The sequence below is a fragment of the Ictidomys tridecemlineatus genome, chromosome 15 (genome assembly GCF_052094955.1).
Source record: "Ictidomys tridecemlineatus isolate mIctTri1 chromosome 15, mIctTri1.hap1, whole genome shotgun sequence".
Taxonomy (NCBI): Eukaryota; Metazoa; Chordata; class Mammalia; order Rodentia; family Sciuridae; genus Ictidomys; species Ictidomys tridecemlineatus.
This window is the reverse complement of record NC_135491.1, coordinates 26,637,873-26,650,438: the sequence shown is the minus strand read 5'-3', so window position 1 is coordinate 26,650,438 and position 12,566 is coordinate 26,637,873. Positions and strand designations below refer to the sequence as shown.

Genomic DNA, 12,566 nt, shown 5'->3' with positions numbered 1-12,566 from the left:
TTACAAAAACAGACTGTATTTGGCCTACAGATTGTAATTTGCTAACCTCTGGTATATTTTATTATAAACACAATATAAATCCCCCCAAATGACAGCAAGAATCAGATTCATAAGAAACTAATGGACTATCAATGGCTAAATGTAGGCTTTGGAATATTAAAGTACATTATCTGAAAACCTCATCACAGTCACTTTTGGATGGTCATTGAAATCCTTAAATACATACCAAGCTTTTTGAACTAGAAGAATGTATTTATACAGATGATTTTGGATATATGTAATATGTCTCCACATCAGCCATAATGGGTGGATTGTTTGCATCAAGTGTTTTCTACCTGGTTAGTTCTAGAACATTTTGCTCTTTCCTCTTTTTGCCATTCTTCGTCAGTGTTCTTGCTCAGCCACTGTTTTGCTCCATAGGCTATTCCATATCTCCTCTACATTTCTTCTAGGGTTTCTGCTGAGAGCCATAGCCAAGTAGGAATGAAGCATGGCATTTTTGCTGTCTCCCGGAGAGTTCCCATTGGTTGGGGAAGTGGGGTAGGAGAGAATTCCGGAGGAGGGATTTCCTGTTGGTGGAGTGTGTCCTGGGAGAAGACCGAGTGCGTGGCATTCGTGGGAGTTTGGGAAATAAAGTTTGTTCCTGCTTGAGTGGCTCGTGATTTTGTGCTCAGCCAGACTGCAGCAGGTTTCTAAGAGTTCTTACATGACATTCTATTTTTTTTTGTAACTTCTTAACATTTCTAAACCTTTGATAAAAATCATAAAATCTCAGAATACATCACTTACAAATGCTCTTTTAAACTATATTAATCACATAATCAATATTTATTAAGCATCAAAAATTGTTCCAAGGAATTAACCTGCATTGATATTCTCTTGAGAAGTTCTACATGGTTTCCCCATTTCATAAACAGGGGGACCAAAAAATGGAACACCTAGGTCACATGGCTAGTAAATGGTGCTGGGCTTTGAAATCTGGAGCCTGGTGGGCTCCAGAGCCCTTATAATAACTGTTGTGCTGTGCTGCCTGTGCTTTGCCTGACTACACTGCAGCAGGCAGAGTTCCAAGATGCCCTCAAGATTCCCCCCATTTTTGTACACACATGTGAATGAGCTTGTGAATATGGTGTGATATCACAGCCATGATTATGTTTCTTTACATAGCAAGAGGGCTTCTGCAGATCCAGGTGCTCCTCAACTTACAATGGGGTTATATCCCAATAAGCCCATGGTGAATTGAAAATATTGCTTGGAAATATGATAAGTAGAAAATGAATTTAATCTACCTTACCTATGAAATATTATAGCTCTACCTCACACATGGAAGAATATTTTAACAGCAGCTTGCAGTTGGAAAAATCATAGAACAAAAACATATTTTATAATAAAGTGGTATTTTGTTTGTTTGTTTGTTTTCTGAAGTTCTTTTTTCTGGTACTAGGGATTGAACCTAGGGATGCTTAACCACTGAGCCACATCATTAGTGGCCACCCCACCACCCTTTTTTAAAAAACTTGAAATAGGTTCTCACTAAGTTGCTTAGGGCCTTGCTAAGATGCTGAGACTGGCCTCAAACTTGTGATCCCCCTGCTTCAGCCTCCCAAGTTGCTGAGATTACAGGCATGTACCACCATGCCTGGCTTCTTAAGTGTTGAACATCTCATGTAGCTTATTGAACACTGTACTGAAAGTGAAAAACAAAATGATAATGTGGCACAGAAGAAACATGGGTGTTTTTATATATGATGGTATTTGAAACATAAGATGCAATATCCAGTGGGCTAGGATTGTAGCTCTGTGGTAGAGTACTTACCTAGCATGTGTGAGGCACTGGGTTCAATTCTCAGCACCACATATAAATAAATAAAAGTCTATCAACAACTAAATTTTTTTTTTTGAAAAAAGGATGCAATATCCAAAACCCACTTACAAATGCAGTATACCATACAATATCAGTTGTTACCCTTCTAATTGTGTGATTGCCTGGGAGTTGATGCTTCTGTCATTGTTCAGTTTACTGCATGTTGCCATCCCATGAAAGGTCAAAATGCAAAAAGTACAGGTTTCACTTAATGCATATTGCTTTCACACCATTGCAAAGTCAAAAAAGTGTAAGTTGGAGGACTATAAAGGAGGTCATCCATATAATAGTTGACTTTGAGTTAATCAAAAGTGAAAATATCCTAGGTGAACATGACCTAATCAAGTGAACAACTGAAAGTACTGAACCCTTTTAGAGGTGAGAGTTTTAAAGTGTGAGAGAAGAGCATATTGCAAGTACTTCAGCGTGACCTCTGGGACCTGAAAATGATCCCCAGTCAATAGTTAGCAAGACCATGGGACCTCAATTCTACAGTTACAAGGATGAGGTCTGGCTACAGCCTGAAGGATCTTCAGAGGGGATCCTCTCTTGATTGAGCCTCCAGATGAAGATAGCTGCCTGACACTGTTTCAGCTGAGTGAGTGAGACCCTGAGCAGAAAAACCAGATGCACTGTGCCCTGCCTCCTGAGCTACAGAACAAGCTGTTAAATTTGTTGTGCAGCCTTAAAAAAAAATAATTATTGAGTTCACGAAGTGATGAAAAACATAAATTTTAGATTTAAATTAAGAATCCTTTAAGAAATGTACACTTTTTAAAACAGAAAATGTTAGTCAAAGGTCTTAATTGGTAGTAATTATTAGAAAATGGAGAAAGCAGTAAAGAACGGGGGACATTCTGGAGGGCAGAGATGCAGAGTTATTACTTCCAGCATTAATGGTTACAAAATAGCATAGATAGCTTCCAACTAGATGATTGAAATCATCCTGAATGGGCCTGACCTAATCAGGTGAATCCATAAAAGGTACTAAACAGACCCAGTTGAACTTGGAGAAATTCACACACACTTTCCTCATACAGTGTCACTGCCTTTTATTTCAGGGTTTATCACCCATGTGAGTTAAAAAAAAAAAAATCCCTCTGACTTCATTGCCCCTGAACACAACTGGATCCTTCTTATGCCTGTCATGACTTGATGACTTAGAACCCCTCTCTGCCTTTATTCCTTTACTGTTTTCATCCATCAAACACATAATAGATATTTATCAAATGATTATAAGAAATTGGAAGTGAACCAGAAACTTCTAAAAAAAATAATTAGGGAAATTCCCTTATGGAAAGTCAAATGACTTCCTCCAGTGTTATTACTTTATGCTTTTAGACATTCTGCTAAGATTTCTCCAAATAAAATATCCCACATGAGCACAAATTAAAGCAAAACTCATGTCTTGACAGCTTTTCTCTCTCTCTTTTTTTTTTTTTTTGAAGTTTTTTAGAACTTTTATTTTATGTACAAAGAGTGAGCATGTTCTCCTTCACTGGATGGCTGTCTTGGGTAATCCATTCAAGGAAGATCACTTAGTCCAACTTAATGAAGCCTATATCCTTCGCGTACTGACGGAAACACTGCCGGCACATGTTGAGGCCGTACCGGTTTGAACACACGAGGCAAGAGCGAGAACCCTGGCCAAATTTTCACGGGTGGCTCTAATAGAGCTGTTGGTGACCCATCTTGCTTTCAAGGGTGTAACTTGACAGCTTCTCTACTTTGGCCAATTGAATCAATAGTCACAGGCATGGTGGGTTCTCAGATTCACTCTATCAGCATCCCTGCAATTCACAATAGTTTAAGTAAGCAAAATCCCAATGCAAAAGCCACAAAGGAAAAGAGAAAGAGACTTGACCACATAAAGCTTCTAAACGTGAAAAAATTAAAAGAGACTGGGGATACAGCTTAGTGGTAGAGTATTTGCCTAGTATGTGCAAAGCCCTGGGTTTGATTCCCAGTACCTCCTCTCCTTGGCCCCCGCCACACATACAACCATTACCACCACCACCACTACCATCATCATAACAGAAACAAAATGAAAAGGGAAGCAATAAACAGAGAAAGAAACTGAATGTATCTGAACACACTTTGGGGTGAATACTTTAATTATGTATGAAAACTTTTTAGAATCTGTAAAAAAAAAAAAAAAACTAAGGGAGCCAGGCAAATTGGTACACACCTATAATCCCCGTGACAATGGAAGCTGAGGCAAAAGGATCTCAAGGATCTGCTTGAGCAACTTAGTGAGGCCCTGTCTCAAAATAAAAAATAAAAAGGATTATGATGTAGATCAGTGGTAGAATGCTTGCCTAGCATGTACAAGGCTCTGGGTTCAGTTTCCAACAATGAAAAAAAAAACAGTTACATTAAAACAATAAAATGCCATTTTCACTTACCAAATGAATCAAGATTTGAAAAACATATATACTACCAAGTGTCCCTGGGGTTCTGGGAAATGGCATCTTTCTATACTGCTAGTGGTGGCATAAATCATCCCACTTATAAGAACAATCTGGTGAAACTTAAATTTTTTTATTATTTATTTTTTAGTTTTCGGTGGACACAACATCTTTTATTTTTAATGTGGTGCTGAGGATCGAACCCAGTGCCCCGCACATGCCAGGCGAGCATGCTACCGCTTGAGCCACATCCCCAGCCCCTTAAATTTTTTTAAGTTAGAACGTATTTTAACTCTTGGAGTCATTACTAGACATTTATCCTAAGGAAATAATCATGTGTATGTACAAATATTTGAATAAAATGATGTTTATAATAGTACTAACTATACTAGGAAAATAAACACAAAAGCAATAAAGAATTTGTTAAATAAATGATGGATTATCCCTATAAGGAAACATAACATAACCCCAAAAAACAAAACAAGTGGGCTGGGGTTGTGGCTCAGTGGTAGAGCACTCACCTAATATGTGTGGGGCCCTGGGTTTGATCCTCAGCACCACATAAAGATAAATAAGTAAAGGTATTGTGTACATCTACAACTAAAAAATATTAAAAAAAAAAAAAAAACAAGGAAACACATCCTGTGTTCAGATATGGGAAGAGTTCCAAAGTATATTAAGTTCAAAAAAGGAAAGTACAAAACAAGATTTATGGTATTTACCTTTCATTAAAAAAAAAAAGGAGGGACTGGGGCTGGGGCTGAGCCGTAGCGCACTTGCACACTTGTGAGGCATTGGGTTCAATTCTCAGCACCGCGTATAAATAAATAAAATAGAGATCAATTAACAACTGAAATGGATATTTTTAAAGGAAAAATCAGAATATAAATATTCTTTTTTTTAAGAATATAAATATTCTTATTTTCTTGTATATGCATAAAGAAACTTGGAAGGAATACAATGTATTAGAAGTGGGGTGGAGTAGGGTGGAGTGAGGAATCGGGTGAGTGTGGTGTTTCATGGTGTATCTTTTCATATATTTTAAATTCTAAAATATGTAAGTGTATTGCCTGTTCAAAATAATAGAAGTATATCTATTCATACAGAAAAATATTCACTACCCATTAAGAAAAAATTCAAGCTACAAAATACAAACACAGGAGTGTGACAATGTAATTTATTTTTGATTTCTAAAAACCTATTTGTATTTTTCAATTTTACAAAGTAATAAATATTACTTTTATAAAACCATAGACATATGTATATATTTGGCAATACTTATGTACATTTTTACATCAGACTTCTATGAAGCTAATTTTTATTACCCTCTGAGGGAAAAAAATGAAAAACAGCTTTGCTCTACAGTGGAAAAAAGGAAATGAAGGAAGGCTTTGGTTGGAGTTTCCAAATAACTTTGCCAACTGCTGTGGTCGTAATATGCTCCCCTAGACTTCATGTGTTGAAACTTAAAAGACCAGCAGGGCAAAGGGTTGTCTGACACCTGTTGTCCCAGTTACTTGGGAGGCTGAGGCAGGAGGATCCCAAGTTCAAGGCCTGCCTCAGCAACTTAATGAGACTTTGTTTCTAAGTTAAAAATAAAAAGGGCTTGGGGGTACTGCAGTTAGCTTTGTGGTAGAATGTCCCTGGGTTCAATCCTCAGTACCAAAAAGAAAAAGCAAAATAATACTTAATAACCAACGTAACAGTATAAGAAGTAGGACCTTTGGAGGTGATTAAGTCACAAGGGCAGACTCTTCTGGATGCCCTCCTACGGCCTTTAAAATAGGGTTTGAGGGGAAAGGCTCACTCTTATCTGCTCTTCTGCCATGTGAGGATAGTTTCAGCCCCCTTTCCTTTGCCTTTACATCACTTCCACCATACAAGGATGCAGCAAGAAGACCTTCACCAGACGCCCAAATGCTGGCATGTCAGCATTGGACTTCCCAGCCTCCAGAATTGCAAGAAATGAATTTCTGTTCTTTGTAAATTACCCAGACAGCAATGTTTGTTCAGCAGTACAAACAGCCTAACATACTGACTTTCATTCTCCTTGCAGAACGCTCCACCATCAGCCCAAAAGACTATGAGGAAGCAGGATGAATGTGACAAGGAAAGCAGGGAGGGGGAGTAGCAGGGACTGACCTCAGGGATACTTGGCCACTGAGCCACATCCCCAGTCCTATTTTGTATTTTATTTAGAGACAGGGTCTCACTGAGTTGCTTAGCCCCTTGCTTTTGCTAAGGCTGGCTTTGAACTTGAGATGTACTTGTCTCAGCCTCCAGAGCTGCTGGGATTATAGGTTTGTGCCACAGCATCTGGCTCAGCCTGATTTCTTTTAAACAAAACTTATTCAAGACAAGTTTGTGGTGTGCTGTTTATCTATTGCTGCATAACAAACCATTCCAAAACAAAAACAACATATTTAGGGCAAGATTCTGTGAGTAGGCAATTTGGGCTGGGCTGAACCAAGTGGTTCTTCTGGTTTTGTCAGGACTCACCCATAAATCCTCAGTCAGCTGTTAATCTGTTGGTGACTAGATTGAAAGCAGGCCTCACTGACATAGATGCCTGGCAATTGACTCAGTCTTTAATTGAGATGATGGAGTGACAGACCATGAGTCTCTTGTGATTTCATAGGCTAGCCTGGCTTTGTTTACACAGCAGCTCAGCAAGTTCCAAATGAGAAAGCAGAAGCACACCAAGGCTGATTAAAACTCCCACTTGGAACTGGAAGATCACTCTGCCATATTCTATTGGCCAAAGCAACACACAAGTCCAGCCCAGATTCCAGGAATGAAAACAAAAATACGCCCAAAATTTCAACAAGAGGAACTGCAAAGTCACATTGCAAAAGGGCATAAATATGGGGAGGGGTGGGAAATTGTGGCTATTGTTACAAACTAAAACAGGCATAGTTGAATTGAATTATACTTAACATGGGTTTTTTTGTCTGATGGCTTGTTTTTGAGGCACTGGGGATTGCAGCCAAGGGTGCTCTTCCACTGAGCTCCATCCCCAGCCCTTTTTTATTTTTTATTTTGAGAAACGGGGTTTACCTAAGTTGTCCAAGCTGGCTTTAAACTTGTAATCCTTCAACACTTGAGCCTTTGGGGGACATTCTAGATCCAAACTGTAACACAAGAGACACATGGTTTAAAACAATAGAAGACAGCCCGATACTGTGGCACACACCTGTAATCCCAGCAGCTTGGGAACCTGATAAAGAAGAATCACAAGTTTGAGGCCAACTTCGGCAATTTAGCAAGGGCCTAAGAAACTTCATGAGACCCAGTCTAAAAAAATAATAATAATAATAATAATAAAGGGCTGGAGATATAACTCAGAAGTAAATTGCCCCTGATTTAATCAGAGTTTAACTGGTTTAATCTGTAATACTCCCACACACAAAAAGAAAAAAATGATAGAAAGATTGAATGAGACTACAATGACTAGATGTTGAAAAGAGGACACATAGATGGGTCTTACAAAATTCCTAGACATTGCTCATAGACTTTTCTGTGTACCTGAGATAAATTGCTTTCCTATATAAATGACACAAAGGCAAATCAAATGGCTGTAGGTTAGGAGGAAAGCTAAGCTTGGCAAGCATAGATTTTACCCTCATACATAGTGTCCACCATCCAGAAGGCAGTGCTAATGCCTCATGGGCTGTGTTCCTAAACCAGATTTGAATCCCCTGCATGCTGAGTGATCTGGGGCACAGTTCTTATTTAGCTTTTCATGGTAAAGATGGCTGAGATTCTCTACCGCACAACTGATGTTGTAAAGATTAATAATATACGAGTGACCCATTTTTTTGGTGTGGATTTTGTATCCTGCAATTTTCTTGAATTCTTTTTTTAATGTTTTTATTAGTGTATTATAGTCATACGTAATATTGAGGTTCATTTTGACATAATCATACATTCATGGAATATAATTTGTTCTACTTCAGTCCCCAGTGCTTCCTCTTTCCCTCCCTTTCTCTGTCCCCCTGTTGTCCTTCCTCTATGCTACTGGTCTTCCTTCCATTTATTTATAGTTTTTTTTTTCAAATGGTATTTTAAAGTTATACCTAAAAGTAGAATTCACTGTGGTATATTCATATGTGTACACAGCATAATTTGGTTAATTTCATTCCGTAGTTCCTCCCTTTCCTTGTCCCTCTTCCCTCTCCATCTAGCATTTTCCTCTAATCCACTAATCTCTCTTCTATTTCCATGAAACCCCCCACCTTCTTTTTTTCTTATTTTGCTCTCACTTCTGCATATGAGAAAAAACATTTGACCCTTGATTTTTTAATCTGGCCTTCTTTATTCAGCATACTGTTCTCTAGTTCCATCCATTTACCAGCAAATGCCATATTTTCATTCTTCTTTATGGCTGAGTAAAACTCCATTGTGCGGTCCACTAAAGAAATTAATAGTTTTTAATTTTGGTAAACAGAACATTTTACTGCACTGTTACCCTTGGGTTAGGTTTTTTTGCTGTTTTTGTGGATGCAGAATGGCAAACACTTGTTCTCTGGTCCCATTTCTCAGTGGGTTGGATCACCCATGTGTTTTGAGTGTGCTATGAGACTTGATATGCCTTTCTGCATGGAAAGAGCCTGCCTGGTTCTGGAAGTCTTTCTGCACTTGGTGATTATTTTCCAGATGGCAAATGTATGTGTGTACGTGTGTGTGTGTGTGTGTGTGCGCTACTGGCAAGCACTTTCATACTCAACTACATCCCCAGCCCTTTTTATTTGAGACAGAATATTGATAATTTGCCCAGGCTGGTCTCAAACTTGCATTTCTCCTGCCTCAGTCTCCAGAGTAGTTGGGATTATAGGCAGATGGTTATACTTTAACACTAGTCATCTTTCAAGATTTTTTTTAAAGTATTAATACTGTTATTTCACATCTAACTTTAGAAGCTCCACTATCTACAAATGAATTAATCTGAAAAAAATGTGCCATAGAGTTTGTCTTCAGGGAAATTACATCTAATGCCTGGTAGCTATTAAGACAGATCTAGTTTATTTTTTTTTTAATTATTTCTTTTTTTAATATTTATTTTTTAGTTTTTGGTGGACACAACATCTTTGTTTGTATGTGGTGCTGAGGATTGAACCCGGGCCGCACGCATGCCAGGCAAATGCTCTACCGCTTGAGCCACATCCCAGCCGGACAGATCTAGTTTATTTAAATATAGTTTTGTATTTTTTTCTGAAATAGTTAAAGCCCACCTTTAGCTTCCCTAAGTGAGGGTTCTGTCAGATACCAGGGAGACAAAAATATATGAGAGTGTCCATCTGCCTAGTATCAATTCTTACCAGTCCTTCTCAATATTGCTTACAGTAAAGTCATGTTAAGAGTAAGCCTGAAACAGTCAGTTAATTCCAAGGAAATAAAATACATTAAGTAACAGGGAAGAAAAAAAAAAAGAGTAGATGGGCACTAAATGACATGGGTGGATGGAAATAAAAAAGCAAAATTCAGAGTAAAACCAAAGAGAAGTGGTGGGGGCAAATGGAAAGATGCTAGCCTTATGGTGCACAAATGGAAGAGCTGGGGCAATGCAGCTGGGTGTGGTAAGTGCCATTTTTGTAATTCACAAACTTCCTAAAACAGGTAGAACATGAAGATTCTATTAATAGAATCAAACTTATTACAAAACAAATCTTAAAATGCCCAATTTAAAATTGACAGAGTATATTGATAATATAATTCAATAGAAATCAAGGGAAATTATTAAATTATAACATGTACAAAGCTCAAGCCAGCTGCAGTGACACACTTTGTTATGGTTTAGATACGAGATGTTCCCCAAAAGCTCATATATGAGACAATGCAAGATGAAATGCTTGGGTTTATGAGAGCCTTAACACAGTGAATTAATTCCTTGACAGGGATTAAATGAGTGGTTACTGAAAGCAGGTTGGGTGTGGCTGGAGGAGGTGGGTCATTGGGGGTGTGACGAAGTTGAGGTATACAGGGATTGAACTCAGAGGCACTCAACCATTGAAACACATCCCCAGCCCTATTTTCTATTTTATTTAGAGACAAGGTCTCACTGAGTTGCTTAGCACCTTGCTTTTGCTGAGGCTGGCTTTGAACTTATAATCTTCCTGTCTTGTCTGGACATCCTGAGCCACTGCACCCCACTAAGTGCTCTACTTCTTGGTGCAATGCCTTGAGCCACTTTCTTCCACCACACTCTTCTACTATGATGTTCTGTCCTACCTCAAACCCAAGAATGAAGTCAGCTTCCATGGAATGAGACTTCTAAAACTGTGAAGGTCCCAGAAAACTTGTCCTCCTCTAATTGTTCTTGTCAGGTCTTTTGTTGGTCACAGTAGTGAAAAAGCTGACTAAACCACACCTGTAATCCTAGCATCTCAGGAGGCTCAGGTAAGAGGATCTCAAGTTTGAGGCCAGCCTAAGCAATTTAGTGAGACTCTGTCTCAAAAAATAAATTAAAAAGGGCTGAGGATGTAGCTCAGTGGTAGAACACCTCTGGGTTTGATTCCCAATATGTTGAGGGTGAGGGGCAGGAAGCAGATGTTTCTGAGCAAAACCCTAGTATCACTTGCAATGCCTACGTTTCTTATTTTGTTTTATTTACACAGCACTGGGAATTGAATCCAAGGATGCTCTTCCAGTCAGCTTCATCCTCAGCCCTTTTTATTTTATTTTTTAAGATAGGCTCTTATTAACTTGCTGAGGCTGGCATCATACTTATGATTCTCCTGCCTTAGCCTTCCGAGTCACTGGGATTACAGGTGTGTACCACTGCACCCAGCATTGTGTATTTTTTTTTTTTTTTTTTTTTTTTAAAGTAGATATTTCACTCTTTTTTTTTTTTTTTAGAGAGAGAGTGAGAGAGGAGAGAGAGAGAGAGAGAGAGAGAGAGAGAGGATTTTTAATATTTATTTTTTAGTTCTCGGCGGACACAACATCTTTGTTGGTATGTGGTGCTGAGGATCGAACCCGGGCCGCACGCATGCCAGGCGAGCGCGCTACCGCTTGAGCCACATCCCCAGCCCCTTGTGTATTTTTTTTAACATAAAAATACTGTGTTTTAAAAACAAAAAAATTTTAAAATAAATTGATAAAGAAAATGCTTTGGAACATAATACACTCAGAAATTTTTATTTGTTGAACAAACATGTATTCAGTGTTCTGTGCCAGTTACTTTACTGGGAAATAAAGAAATTAGACAAAAACCACAAATCCTATTCATAAGGAGCCTAAAGTTTACTGGGCTACACATTCAAATTCTATCTAATCTAGTGCAGGAGTGCTAAGCATGCACAAATAGGAAAATCAGGAAATTCTTGGGGGGCATACTATTGTGCATCACCCTTACACATGTGAATAGTGTTTCGATATAATAAGCTGCACGTTTGCAGATGCAGCTCAATATCAACTGGAAATGCATTTACCCAAACTGATCTTCACCTTTCACTCCTCTTTCTTTCACATCTTACATCAGCTTTATAACCATTACTTTCTGTGCTGCCTTCAAAATGGTTCCAGAATCCAGCCAATGCTAAACATCTGGTACCACTAAAATTATGAATATCTCTTACCTGGATTCTTGAAATTATCTCCTAATTTCTCCACTTAATGCTCTTCAATCTATTCTCAGTGTAGGAGTCAGGAAATCCTTTGAAAATGTCCATTTCATCTAATTGCTTCCCATCTCACCCTGGATAAAAGCTGAAGTCCATACAATGAATGTAAGGTACCATGTGACTTGTCTCACTTTACCTTACCATTCTGACCTCAATCCCACTCTGCCTACAAGAAGCACACTCCTGCCTCAGGGTCTATACACCTGCTACTGCTTCAATGTGGACTGGAATGCTCTTCCCCCTCCAGGGCCTTACTCAAATGCCACTGAACAGTGGTCTACTTTATGCTTTGAACATAGCCCTTGCTGCTCTGCCACTGCAACTTTTTTTTTTTTTTTTGTACCAGGCATTGAACTCAGGGGCACTCAACCACTGAGAACTCCTATATTTTATTTAGAGACAGGGTCTCACTCAGTTGCTTAGCACCTTGCTTTTTGCTGAGGCAATCTCTGAACTCACGATTCTCCTGTGTTAGCCTCCCAAGGAGCTGCTGGGATTACAGGCATGTGCCACCATGCCGGGCACTTCAATTTATTTTTTAAATGGACATGTTCCTTTCTCTTCCTTTCTTTCTGCTCTTCCCTAATCTCTTCCACTCCTTAACCTGGGGGGTGGGAGGAAACAGGATTATCCTTCTAGTCCATTTTAAGCAGATTTGTCTGTCCTTGAGTA

At 38.8% G+C, this 12,566-nt stretch overlaps 1 long non-coding RNA gene and 1 pseudogene across 1 annotated transcript in view; both read right to left on the bottom strand.

Moving 5' to 3' along the window:
• The window catches only part of LOC120887986 (uncharacterized), a 71,738-nt gene that overhangs the window by 44,245 nt on the left and 14,927 nt on the right, over positions 1-12,566 (bottom strand). The window lies entirely within an intron of this gene.
• LOC144371060 (small ribosomal subunit protein uS14 pseudogene) lies at positions 2,900-3,555 on the bottom strand (annotated as a pseudogene).